Source organism: Megalobrama amblycephala, linkage group LG6, assembly GCF_018812025.1.
Source record: "Megalobrama amblycephala isolate DHTTF-2021 linkage group LG6, ASM1881202v1, whole genome shotgun sequence".
NCBI lineage: Eukaryota > Metazoa > Chordata > Actinopteri > Cypriniformes > Xenocyprididae > Megalobrama > Megalobrama amblycephala.
The window spans coordinates 45,657,043-45,669,621 of NC_063049.1; the positions used below are offsets into that span (position 1 = coordinate 45,657,043).

Below are 12,579 nucleotides of genomic sequence, written 5' to 3' on the forward strand. Positions count from 1 at the left end.
TAGTTGTGTGTTGAAGTGTGTGTAGTTGTGTGTTGAAGTGTGTAGTTGTATGTAGTTGTGTGTTGAAGTGTGTGTAGTTGTGTGTTGAAGTGTGTGTAGTTGTGTGTTGAAGTGTGTAGTTGTATGTAGTTGTGTGTTGAAGTGTGTGTAGTTGTGTGTTGAAGTGTGTGTAGTTGTGTGTTGAAGTGTGTGTAGTTGTGTGTTGAAGTGTGTAGTTGTATGTAGTTGTGTGTTGAAGTGTGTGTAGTTGTGTGTTGAAGTGTGTGTAGTTGTGTGTAGTTGTGTGTTGAAGTGTGTAGTTGTGTGTTGAAGTGTGTGTAGTTGTGTGTTGAAGTGTGTGTAGTGTGTAGTTGTGTGTAGTTGTGTGTTGAAGTGTGTGTAGTTGTGTGTTGAAGTGTGTGTAGTTGTGTGTTGAAGTGTGTGTAGTTGTGTGTAGTTGTGTGTTGAAGTGTGTAGTTGTGTGTTGAAGTGTGTGTAGTTGTGTGTTGAAGAGTGTGTAGTTGTGTGTAGTTGTGTGTTGAAGTGTGTAGTTGTGTGTTGAAGTGTGTGTAGTTGTGTGTTGAAGTGTGTGTAGTTGTGTGTAGTTGTGTGTGTGTTGACTCCTGACGGCTCCTGTGTGAACCTGTCTGCAGATCGGTCTGGAGCGAGGCGTGTTTCATGAACACACCCTGATAGAGACGGAGGATTTTCACCACTGCATGAACACTATCGTCAGACGCCTGATTTCCTGCATCAGAGACACTAAATCTGACCATAATCATCATCATCATCTTCATCATGGGGAAGCAGGTAAGACAGCAGACTCATATTATTACAGGCTGAGATTATTTCCCATTCCATTCCAGAGGAGACTCGTGCAGAAGTGGCTGAAATGTTGAACTTCATCTTCACTACGGGAGTCACTTTATTTCCTCGAGTCAATACACAGTCAAACACAAACATGTTTTTCTGATCATGGTTGTGCTGTGGAGGTCTGTGGTGTTGTTCAGCAACTATTGTGCTCTCAAACGTCTCTGTGACTCTGTGGTCAAACACTGATGATGTTCAGAATTAACTGTTAATGTCAGTGAAGGTCTGAAATCTGGACCAGATCAGCTTCAGAAACTCTAAAGACGTCAAAGACATGCAGATGAAATACTTCAGAGCAGATAAAATATAAACTATAAACTATAAACTATTAAACTCAGTGTGGGCCGAATAATGAAAAGCCTCGATACATATCATATCATTATGAATGCATACTATATATACTGTGTGCTGTGTGTGTAGTTACAGTAAACTCAATTAATATATATTTTATATAAATATATTATAAATATTTTAAAGCTAAATTATTTAAAATTACATTTAGCTATTTAAATTATATAAATTTAAATATTTGTTGTTTTATATATAAACAATATAAAATATTTATTTTTATATAATTTATATAAATGTAACTTCAAAATATTTATATTTTCATTTTGTATTTATTTGAACAATATAGCAAATATGACACAATATTTTTATTTATATGTATGATTATATATATATATATGTGTGTGTGTGTGTGTGTGTGTGTGTGTGTGTAAATAAATAATTGATAAGTAATTATCATAATTTATTAAATAATAAAATAATAATTAAATATTTTCTATAATATTATTTGCTATAACAATATATAAGTATATTGTTACAGTAAATAATAGTAAAATATAAAAAAATATTATTCACTAATTATTTATTATTAACAAAAGTTAATATTTTTTATTAATAACAACTTTTACTGTATACACACACACAAATAATTAATAATACTTTTTATTAATAACTTTTACTGTAACTAAATATATGTATGAATGTGTATATGTATTAAATATATATATTAATGTAACTTTTAATTAACTCCATTTTGCATTTATTTAAACGATATATCAAATATGATAATATATTTTTATTTATATTTATTTGTTTGTGTTTATTTGTATATGTAAATAATTGAGTAATTTTTATTAAATAATAAAATAATATTTTTTATATTTGACTATTATTTATTGTAACAATATGCATATTGTTACAATAAATAATAGTAAAATATAAAAAATTACTAATTAATACAAATTAATCATAATTTTTATTAATAATAACAACTTTTACTGTAACTATATATAATTAAAGTAAAATATAAAATTATATATATATATGCAAATACATATATTTTTATATATTTTTAATCAGCATTTACATATATTTAAATGTATCTATTTAAACGGTATAATAAGTATCTAAATAGATGATTAAAATAATATGTTATTGATTTTCGTTTCATCAGAGGTGTTTGAAGGCTGTGGGACTCGATCTGCAGAGGACATCAGCTTTAGTTCTAGTTCTACTTGTTCATATGACTCAGTTTATTGAGGTCAGCTTGAGGTCACTCATACTCGTTCTCTAACGGAGCCCTTCATGTTCATTTAGTGTGATGGCCGTCGCCCGTGTCCCGTCTGTCACGTATGATTCTGAAGGGTGCTTGTGATCTCCGGTCTGTGGTCGATACACACGTCTGATCCCCCATGCAATCAGATCGTCTGAGCAGCCAATCACAGCTCGCTCTGCTGTCACATGTCTTGTGAAATAGTTGATGGCACAATAACAGACAGAGGAGTGGTGGGAGTTCCCTCGCTTTATTCCAGGAGCGAAAGAAAGAGTTTTCCGGTCAGCTGAGCACGTGCTAATTACACACGAGCGAATCAGTGTGAAGAACTCGCCCTCATTTATTCTTTCAGACGTGCTCAGAAAACACTTAATCACAAAACAATGTGACGTCTTTAAAAGTTCAAATGTGAAGCAGAAGGTGCTATTAAACACTTTTTTGTGTGCATGTTTTTTATGCTCATTAGAGTACAGTGAGAAGATGCTGATATAAGGATGTTTAGATACTTGTACTGGACAGCAGTTAGTTTTGTCTGTGGTGAAGCGTTCTGCTGTGAGGCTGATGGAGGCGATTCCCCCGCTGCGCTTCATGCTCGCGTGAACACGGCCTACAGGAGGGGCGGCGCGGACACACGATTGTTCTGTTGTCCTTCATGTGCTTCTGTCCGAACATCATCTCTGTTTGGCTCCTGGAGATGTTTACTGGTGGACGCTCAGCTGAGATTCAGTGTAAGTCGCTCTAAATGCTTTAACGAGTCTGTCGCTTCGGCCTTTTAATTGATGACCTACTTGCTTTATTTGTTGGTTGAGCAGCAGATGACAGTGTTGGACACCAGCGCGCTGCAAACTAATCGTGCTCTTCCTCACTGTTTCTGTCTCGAAACATTCTTAAATCCAGATGCATTTACTGGAGAAGCACTTGAAGAAGACTTGTGTAATGAAAAGTTGATCAAAATGAAGTGAGTTTGTGCTTAAAACAAGAACAAATATCTTAATTCAAAGGGAAAACAAGATTATTATGATCAGTTGTGCACTGTAAAAAACATTCTAACACAATATAGTGAAGGTTTAAACTTATATACACTTATTAAGAATGTTTAAATATTTTTTTATTGAAAAGCAAGACAGAAAATGATTTTGTTTACAGTGTAAAATCACAAACACTATTAGTTTTGAGTCGTTATCGACACAGATATGTGCATGTTTTAATTCATGTCTCAAAAACTGTTAAATACTGTCTATAATGATTTAAACTGCTTTTTAACACATGTTTATGATGTGGTTATATACAGTTAGCTCACTGGACACTGAGTTCATTTGAAACGGTCAGGTCCGTCCTTTGATGTATAATTCAAGCGTGTTAAATAAATCAATGCTCAGCATTTGTTATCGTAGCTTCTGAATAACGAAGAGTTGAGCTGCTGTCATTCACTCACTAACACTGGAGTCAGTACAGTACGATCCTCTCTCAGGGACAGGGTTGCCAGATTTGCGTAACAAAACCACCACAAATACTATTCAAAACCCGCCCAAACCCGGTTAAATCTAGCCCAATCGCGTTCTGGGGGGTGAAAATCACTTCAACCTGCAGACTAAAAAAAGAAGGAAAAAACAACCCACGGCAACAGTGTGAAACTAATCCAGCTCCGCGGGAAAACCGTGGACTTGGCAACACTTCACTGTGAGCACAGAAACGTTCCTTCTCCAGCGTTGGTGGATTTTGCATCAACTCTTGACACGAGCTGAGAGGAAGACACATATTGATCTGAAAGTTTCGCTCTCAGATTGAGAGTGTGTTTTATGTGTCGCGTAGGAGGAAAAGAGAACGTACGTTTGAACGACTGAAAATCTGACACAGACTTGCTTAAAAAGTTTTTATCAGTTTGAAGGGAAACTTCTAATATGTCCTTCTAGGTAGTTGCTAAAGTGTTTGGGGTGGTTGCTAGGGTGCTGCTGAACAGTTACTAATGTGTGCTGCGTGGTTGCTAGGCAGTTGCTAAGGTGTTGCTAAGCAGATGCAAATGTGTCCTGAATGGTTGCTACTAGGCTAGGGTTAAGGTATCCTGAGTGGTTGCTAAGGTGTTGCTAAGCAGTTGCAAATGTGTTCTGAATGGTTGCTACTAGGCTACCAGTAAAGTATTCTGAGTGGTTGCTAAGGTGTTGCTAAGCAGTTGCAGATATGTTCTAAATGGTTGCTAGGCTACTGTTAAGGTTTTCTGAGTGGTTGCTAGGCAGTTGCTAAGGTGTTGCTGAGCAGATGAAAATGTGTTCTGAATGGTTGCTACCAGGCTACTGTTAAAATATCCTGAGTGGTTGCTAAGGTGTTACTAAGCAGTTGCAAATGTGTTCTGATTGGTTGCTACCAAGCTACTGTTAAGGTATTATGAGTGGTTGCTAAGGTGTTGCTAAGCAGTTACACATGTGTTCTAAATGGTTGCTAGGCTACTGTTGAGATTTTCTGGGTGTTTGCTAAGGAGTTGCAAATGTGTTCTGAATGGTTGCTACTAGGTTACTGTTAAGGTATTCTGAGTGGTTACTAAGGTGTTGCTAAGGAGTTGCAAATGTGTTCTGAATGGTTGCTACTAGGCTACTGTTAAGGAATTCTGAGTGGTTACTAAGGTGTTGCTAAGGAGTTACAAATGTGTTCTGAATGGTCACTACTAGGCTACTGTTAAGGTATTCTGAGTGGCTACTAAGCTGTTGCTAAGGAGTTGCAAATGTGTTCTGAATGGTTGCTACTAGGCTACTGTTAAGGAATTCTGAGTGGTTACTAAGGTGTTGCTAAGGAGTTACAAATGTGTTCTGAATGGTCACTACTAGGCTACTGTTAAGGTATTCTGAGTGGCTACTAAGCTGTTGCTAAGGAGTTGCAAATGTGTTCTGAATGGTTGCTACTAGGCTACTGTTAAGGTTTTCTGAGTGGTTGCTATGGAGTTGCAAATGTGTTCTGAATGGTTGCTACTAGGTTACTGTTAAGGTATTCTGAGTGGTTACTAAGGTGTTGCTAATGAGTTGCAAATGTGTTCTGAATGGTCGCTACTAGGTTACTGTTAAAGTATTCTGAGTGGTTACTAAGGTGTTGCTAAGGAGTTGCAAATGTGTTCTGAATGGTTGCTACTAGGTTACTGTTAAGGCAAATGTGTTCTGAATGGTTGCTAGGGTGTTAATAAGTGGTTGCTATGGTGTTCTGGGAGGTTGCTGGGCTGTTGCTAGGCAGATACCATCAATATGAAAATTTCTGATGATATAATAATAAAAATTTAGTATAATTGGGATACTATTATAGTTTTTTTAATCAATATTTTTGATTGGTTTTTATTTTTATATTTTATGGTTTCATTTTAAATGTAGTAATTTTCATTGTGTTTTTTCATTTTTATTATTTTTTTATGTCTATATAGTGTTTATTCATTTTTATTTCAGTTTTAGTTTGAGTTATTTTAGTAAATCAAGTAAAACTAAGTGAAAATGAGAAATGTTTTCTTGGCAACTAGCTGAAATAAAATAAGTTTTTATATATTTTGCTTTATTTTATTTAAAGGAACGAAAATGTTTTCTGCTTTTAGTGTCATATTTTAGTATTTCTGATGATTTCACAGACATAACTCAAAACAACATATTCAGAGCATAATGTCTGAAAATAACTGTGTGATGTCACTAACCTGAGGAACAGATCAGTGCTGGTCACCCCGTGTGTGAGCGTAACAGTTTACAGTCGAGCTCCACCATCTGAAGGCTTGTGTGTCATTAGCACAATTTAAAACCAATTGCTTTGCCCCAAACTCCTCTGTGTTTCCAAGAGTGCAGGAGTCTGGGGTTTTACAGCAGCGCCAAGATGTGTGGCAGATGCCCGCAGAACACCATGGCAACAGCTGGCATGACAAGCATGCGATGGTCTTAAAGTAACAGTGCACACACATAAACTCAGCTTTATGTCTACAGCGCTTTATACAATAATGCAGATAGTTTCAAAGCAGTTCTGCAGGGATAAACGGAAAAATGGTGTTAATGTTGCAAAATTCATCAACTAAAAAAGCAGCTCTAAAAATACAGATCAATTCAGTTCAATAACAAAAATTTCCTCACTGTTATTTTCTTCTGTGGGATATTTTATGATGATTAATCACATCTAACATCTTAAGTTTGTAGAAAAAAAATAAAATAATAATAAATAATAATATATATATATAAGTTATATTTACAAACTTTAATGTTAGATGCGATTAATTGCGATTAATCGATCTGACAGCACTAGTTGTAATCCAAATGCATGGAAACTTTATTTGCAATTCACAAACATAAATCGTAAATTTAGGCTCTGCTTGATAAAGAGATGTTGTGGATTAGCATTTTGGGTACAAATTGGTTAAGTTTCAGTCTTGAAGTCGACTACTCACCACGACATCCTTTGAGTTCCCTTTTCACGGCCTGTTTTAATCTGGGATCAAGTGAATGCAGCCTGGCATGATTTCAATGCAAATGAGCTCTGGGAACAGGAGGCCGTTATTTAGACGCAGCCCTCACGCTGTCAGGTCCTTCTAACCTTGTTTTAATGCCTTTGTCCTAATTAGCAAGTGTCTGTGAGCACAAACGCCTCCTTCCGCATGTCTCTCACTGTGAGTGGCAGCTTCACCGGACGACAGGAGTGAGCGAACAGACAAAAACATAACATTAATAAAAAAACGAAAACTCAGAGCTTGAAACTGCTGGAAGCGTTTGGATTGGGATTGCCAGTATAACGCTGGGAGAAAAACATCACATTTAGTATCTGTTTTTTAGTGGAAGGTGCTGAAGGAACAGACAGGGTTTTCGTACAGAAATGCTGGATATAAGTAGGGTAAGACGTGGATTGTTTGGCTCCTTCTTTCTTTCTGCTCACAGTTTGTTCTAAATTTCTAAACCTAAAGTATATTAAACCTGAAGTACTTCAACAATTCATTAAATCTGAAGTGTTTACCATGCAGTCTTCATTCAAAACTTTGTTTGGCAGATCATTTTACTCTTATGGATGCAACTACTTATTTATTTATTTATTCATTTATTTTGTGCATTAACACAGAGATTGGGTTGTTTTAACCCAGCGATTGGGTTGTTTTAACACAGAGATTGGGTTGTTTTAACCCAGCGAGATTGGGTTGTTTTAACGCAGCAGTCGAGTTGTTTTAACCCAGCGATTGGGTTGTTTCAACACAGCAGTCGAGTTGTTTTAACCCAGCGATTGGGTTGTTTTAACACAGAGATTGGGTTGTTTTAACCCAGCGAGATTGGGTTGTTTCAACACAGCAGTCGAGTTGTTTTAACCCAGCGATTGGGTTGTTTTAACACAGAGATTGGGTTGTTTTAACCCAGAGATGTGATTGGGTTGTTTTAACCCAGTGAGATTGGGTTGTTTTAACCCAGCGATTGGGTTGTTTTAACACAGCAGTCGAGTTGTTTTAACCCAGCGATTGGGTTGTTTTAACACAGAGATTGGGTTGTTTTAACCCAGAGATGTGATTGGGTTGTTTTAACCCAGTGAGATTGGGTTGTTTTAACCCAGCGATTGGGTTGTTTTAACACAGCAGTCGAGTTGTTTTAACCCAGCGATTGGGTTGTTTTAACGCAGAGATTGGGTTGTTTTAACCCAGCGATTGGGTTGTTTTAACCCAGTGAGATTGGGTTGTTTTAACCCAGCGATTGGGTTGTTTTAACGCAGAGATTGGGTTGTTTTAACCCAGCGATTGGGTTGTTTTAACCCAGTGAGATTGGGTTGTTTTAACCCAGCGATTGGGTTGTTTTAACACAGAGATTGGGTTGTTTTAACGCAGAGATTGAGTTGTTTTAACACAGCGAAAGAGTTGTTTTAACCCAATAGTTGAGTTAAATAAAACTGCCCAGCATGTTGGGCAAACATTTAACCCAACCGCTGGGTTAAAACAACACAATTGCACTGTTTGTCCATTTTCAACCCAAAATGGGTTGTTTTTAACCCAGCATTTTTAGAGTGTAATAAGTAGAAAATTACACTGTGCACAAAAATGTATAGGCTTTTGTACTTTTTAAGAATTTTAAGATTAAAGTTTAAAAAAAAGATCCCCATTGATTTGCATTATTTATGCATTATTTATGCAAATGTTCACCATTCAAAATTGGATGGTCTCTTGTAATATTTGCATACTGAATTCTGATTGGCTTTCTTTCTTGCATCTGTTTAACTTTTTACTGCACTGCAAAGACTGTGTTAGATTATGTTTTGAATGTTTTTTACACAGAATCAAATGCTAAAAATACAAACTGAATTTACCTAACACTTGATTGCATTTTGCACAAACACTGATATTTCCTTCAGGAAATAAACATTTAGTGGTGCAACTCTTGCATCTGCAGGAAAAAATGTCCAATGTGGCTTGAGATAAACAACAAGAGTAATTCACTTCCATCTGAACTCTCCCTTGAATTCACAAAAGCCAGATTTTCATGATCTCATCCTGGAATCGATGTCGACTCTCAGTCCTCGTACTGCAGCTGCGTTGAGCCATTTAACACCCATTTTAATACCCGTTTTAGTTAGTTAGTTATAGTTGTGTTCACTGTTCCATCGCCCACACTCACTGAGACTGTGGTTTGTGTTGCTCTGGTTTGGCTGAAGGTCTTCGGACAGAATTAGAGCTGCAGAATAATGCCAGAGTGAGGCTTGGAAAAAACGCATGATCTGGGCACAGATCCACAGATCATACGTGGAACAATCATTATCACAATCCATATCAGATGGCTGGAGGTATCGATGACATTCATGCTGCAAGAGCTGGTGAAACGGTTCACTTTTCTAAACGTTATCTAAGTTGAAAAGAGTGAGGACGAAGGGCAGTTTCTGTTGAACTCGTCTGACTGCAGGCAGCAGAAATTCCAGCATTCTTCTGTTTTACCGCAGACTTGGGAAAGAGCTGCAGTGATATTATAGCAGTCAACCAAAGTATTTCCACACATGCACACAACGCCACTGACTGGAAACGCCGACGCTTTTATACAGAGCAGAATAAACGTTTGTTTAGTGAAAGCGGTTGAGTTCCCTAGAACAGGCTATCAGATTGCATGTCCAATCGTAAAAAGCAGCGTGTTAAATCTATAGAAGCGAGTGTTTCTTCAACGCTGGAAACTTCTTGTGAACTTTTAATTTGACAATAACAGCATTCAAGACACACATGCACATCATTACAGGTTAGTTCAGTCAAACAAACAAACAATAACTATGTTTCCATCCTAAACTTATGCGCAAAATCGGAACATTTGTTAATAAAGCAGCGTTTCCATCCAGTTCAAGAGAACAAAATCATCACTTCCTGCGAAAAAGGTGCAAACTTGGTTCCCAAACTGTGGCTCTTTTTTCCTCCATCATAAATGAGTTGGTCTCAGAGCGTCAGACGAAATGCAATAAACGCTGTCATGTGATCTTGCGTTCGGATGCTGGTGTTTGGGAACACAATCGTGTGAGACGCTTCTGGAGGAAATGAAAAAAAATCATTCTGATGACAGACTTTGACTCAGGCATTTCAGAACCACCAAACCAACATTTGAGATGCTGCGATGTGATTGGTCCACTGGTTAGTCCAGTTATCCAATCACAGCCTCTGCTGAGGCAAAGACACGATTGTTGCACATCAGTTTTAGTAGGGCCCAAGGCCTCAAAAAGGGCAAAGGCCCTATTGTTTTCCTTATGTGAATTTTTTTTTTGAACTTTTGGGCACTTTTGAGTCCCATAACATGCTCAAAAACCCTTGAAACTTTTCACACACGTAGGAATCGTCATCATCAAAGTCATAGTGCCACCAACTGGCAGCAGGAAGTGTGTCACTTTCAAAATGCTTTGAAATCGGCCTCTTATTTTTACCCGATTTGCTTCAGACTTCGTCAGAATAATGTCAAGACACCGCAGATGCACACCTGTGAAAGGATTCTTGATATCTTGAATACTGTTGTTATGGCAACGCATTAAACTTTAATATTCTTTATGGGGGTTTCTGAGGCACTTAGCATGCCTCAAATTGCATGAAACACATCAGAGTTGCCAGCCAGAAGACATGGGCAAAGCTTTAGAAATGTGCATGGAGGAGGGCCTCTATAGCGCCACCTTTTGTCTAAAGTTAGGGGTTAGTTTTACCTACAGTCACCAAACTTGGTACATATATTGTCTTCATCGAGCCGGACAACTTTCTAATTTACAGTCATTAGCTCGGACCAACAGGGAGTCAGATATTTTGAATGTGAATTTTTTTTTAATAATCAGGCTCTGAGTTTTTAAAAACATAGGAGATTCATGCAATCGCCACCAAACTCGTTCAACGTGAAACAAAGACACTGAAGATGCTAAATTGCGAATGATTATAGGAACAGTGTTCCTATCTCGAACAGTGTTGCCATGGCGAGGGATCAAAGTAATGACAAAAAAAGGAAAACAGGAAGTGTCTCATATCATGTAAAATCATTGTTTGATTTAAATTAAATTAAAATTGTTGCCCGCCATGCATAGGTTTCCTTAAGGTGACAGTGGCGCCGAGGTTTGGACCCGTCATTGCTGCTTGCAGCTATATTTCAGCTTTGGAGTTTCTGTTGTAGTTTATGCACGTCTTCTTATCGGATAAAATTATTATTCACCTCAATTGAGCGCATATGATTTTTATTTGCATTTTTAGAATTTATGCACATCTTGTTATTTCCATCCAGTGTTTTTTATGCAATATCCTAAAATGCGCATAAAAATAGGTGAATGGAAACATGGCTAATGATCATTTTCATCACATCTCATATTTATCTGGACTATTTTAATTTCATAGTTTTAGTGCATGTATATTTAACCATATTTTTGCATCATTTGGCATATTGATTGGAAATAATGCAGAATAAAAGTGATGTTTATCTTAATTTGTCTTTGTTTTTACATCATGCATCTCACATTTCATCTCAAGCTCTTCACTGTCACTGCTGTTTTCTTTGTAAACAAGTACACTCGTTTTTTTTTTGTTTTTTTTCAACAACTTTATTAGAGGCATATACCTAGACCTTCATATAACAAAAAATTGAAATCTGTTATTAGTCTGAATGAAAATCAAGCTGTGAAAGTGGCTGAAGTTGAAGAAACACCCTGAATGTGTCACACATGATGTAATGCTTTTGATGTTGGACCAAAAGCAAAGAGAAACATCACAGATGATCCTTTATTCTTTGCATTTTAAACCATCGAATGTTGTTGTAATTGTGTCAGCTGCTGCTTGACTCTAATGTTTGTGTCGTCACTTATTGTCTCTCCATAAGATGATTGACTCTCACTGACTGGCAGCCGTGAGATCAAATTAAACTGGATTTCTCAGTCTGGCTTTTACTGTCATCATGTGTTCTGCAGTAAAGTGAAGGCATGAACTACGAGTCTGTGCTTGCAAATATGTAGACTATTTTAATCTTTAGTGTTAAAGGTCTTGATGTGGTTTCAAACCTGTGTGCTGTTATCTTTTTTAATCTTTAATCTTTCAGTAACAATTTTCCATTTATTAACATTAGTTAACTACATTAGTTAACATGAACTAGCAGTGAAAAATAATCCTAAAGCATTAATTAATCGTTCATTTAACATTTAGTCATACTTTATCGAGTTCAAAAGTTATTTTATTTAAATTTACACTAGGTAAATTGTATGGAAGCCTGTTTCCACCACTAAATAAAAAAATAAAAAGAGTAATTGTGACTTTTTATCTCGCAATCGCAAATTTATATCTCAAAATTACGTGATATAAAGTCAGAAATGTGTGATATAAAGTAAGAATTCTGAGATAAAAAGTCACAATTACTCTTTTTATTTTTTTTATTTAGTGGCGGAAACGGGCTTACATAAAATTGTGTCCCTCTAGCGGTAAAAAAAATAAAACTGCAAGAATCTTGCCGCAGAAGAACATTGATTTGCTTGTGCTTCAGCTCTGAGTCGCTTATTTCCCGCGAAATCCGTCCCGACTGCTTTTCAGCAGTTTGGAACATGAATTCGCACGTTTTCCACAGAATGTAATCAAATACTTTTATCAAATATCAAATCGTCAAATAGTATCAAATAGTTTAATCAAATGTTTTATTTTATTACATTTTTTTTATTTTAGTTTAATCTTCTTATTTATTTATTTTTACATTTATTTCGACCTCCAGTTTGAA

The 12,579-nt window shown here is 36.5% G+C and overlaps 1 protein-coding gene across 2 annotated transcripts in view; it reads left to right on the plus strand.

Annotated features, from left to right (window-relative positions):
- Nucleotides 1–643: 643 nt before the first annotated feature.
- Nucleotides 644–12,579, plus strand: part of mid1 (midline 1) — a 50,339-nt gene continuing 38,403 nt past the window's right edge. The window contains exon 1 of one of the 2 annotated variants that reach the window (XM_048194872.1): nucleotides 644–789. The gene's annotated coding sequence lies outside the window, so the exon portion shown is untranslated. Of the gene's footprint in view, nucleotides 790–7,047; nucleotides 7,247–12,579 lie in introns of those variants that run through there. The other variant, XM_048194871.1, reaches the window with a different exon arrangement.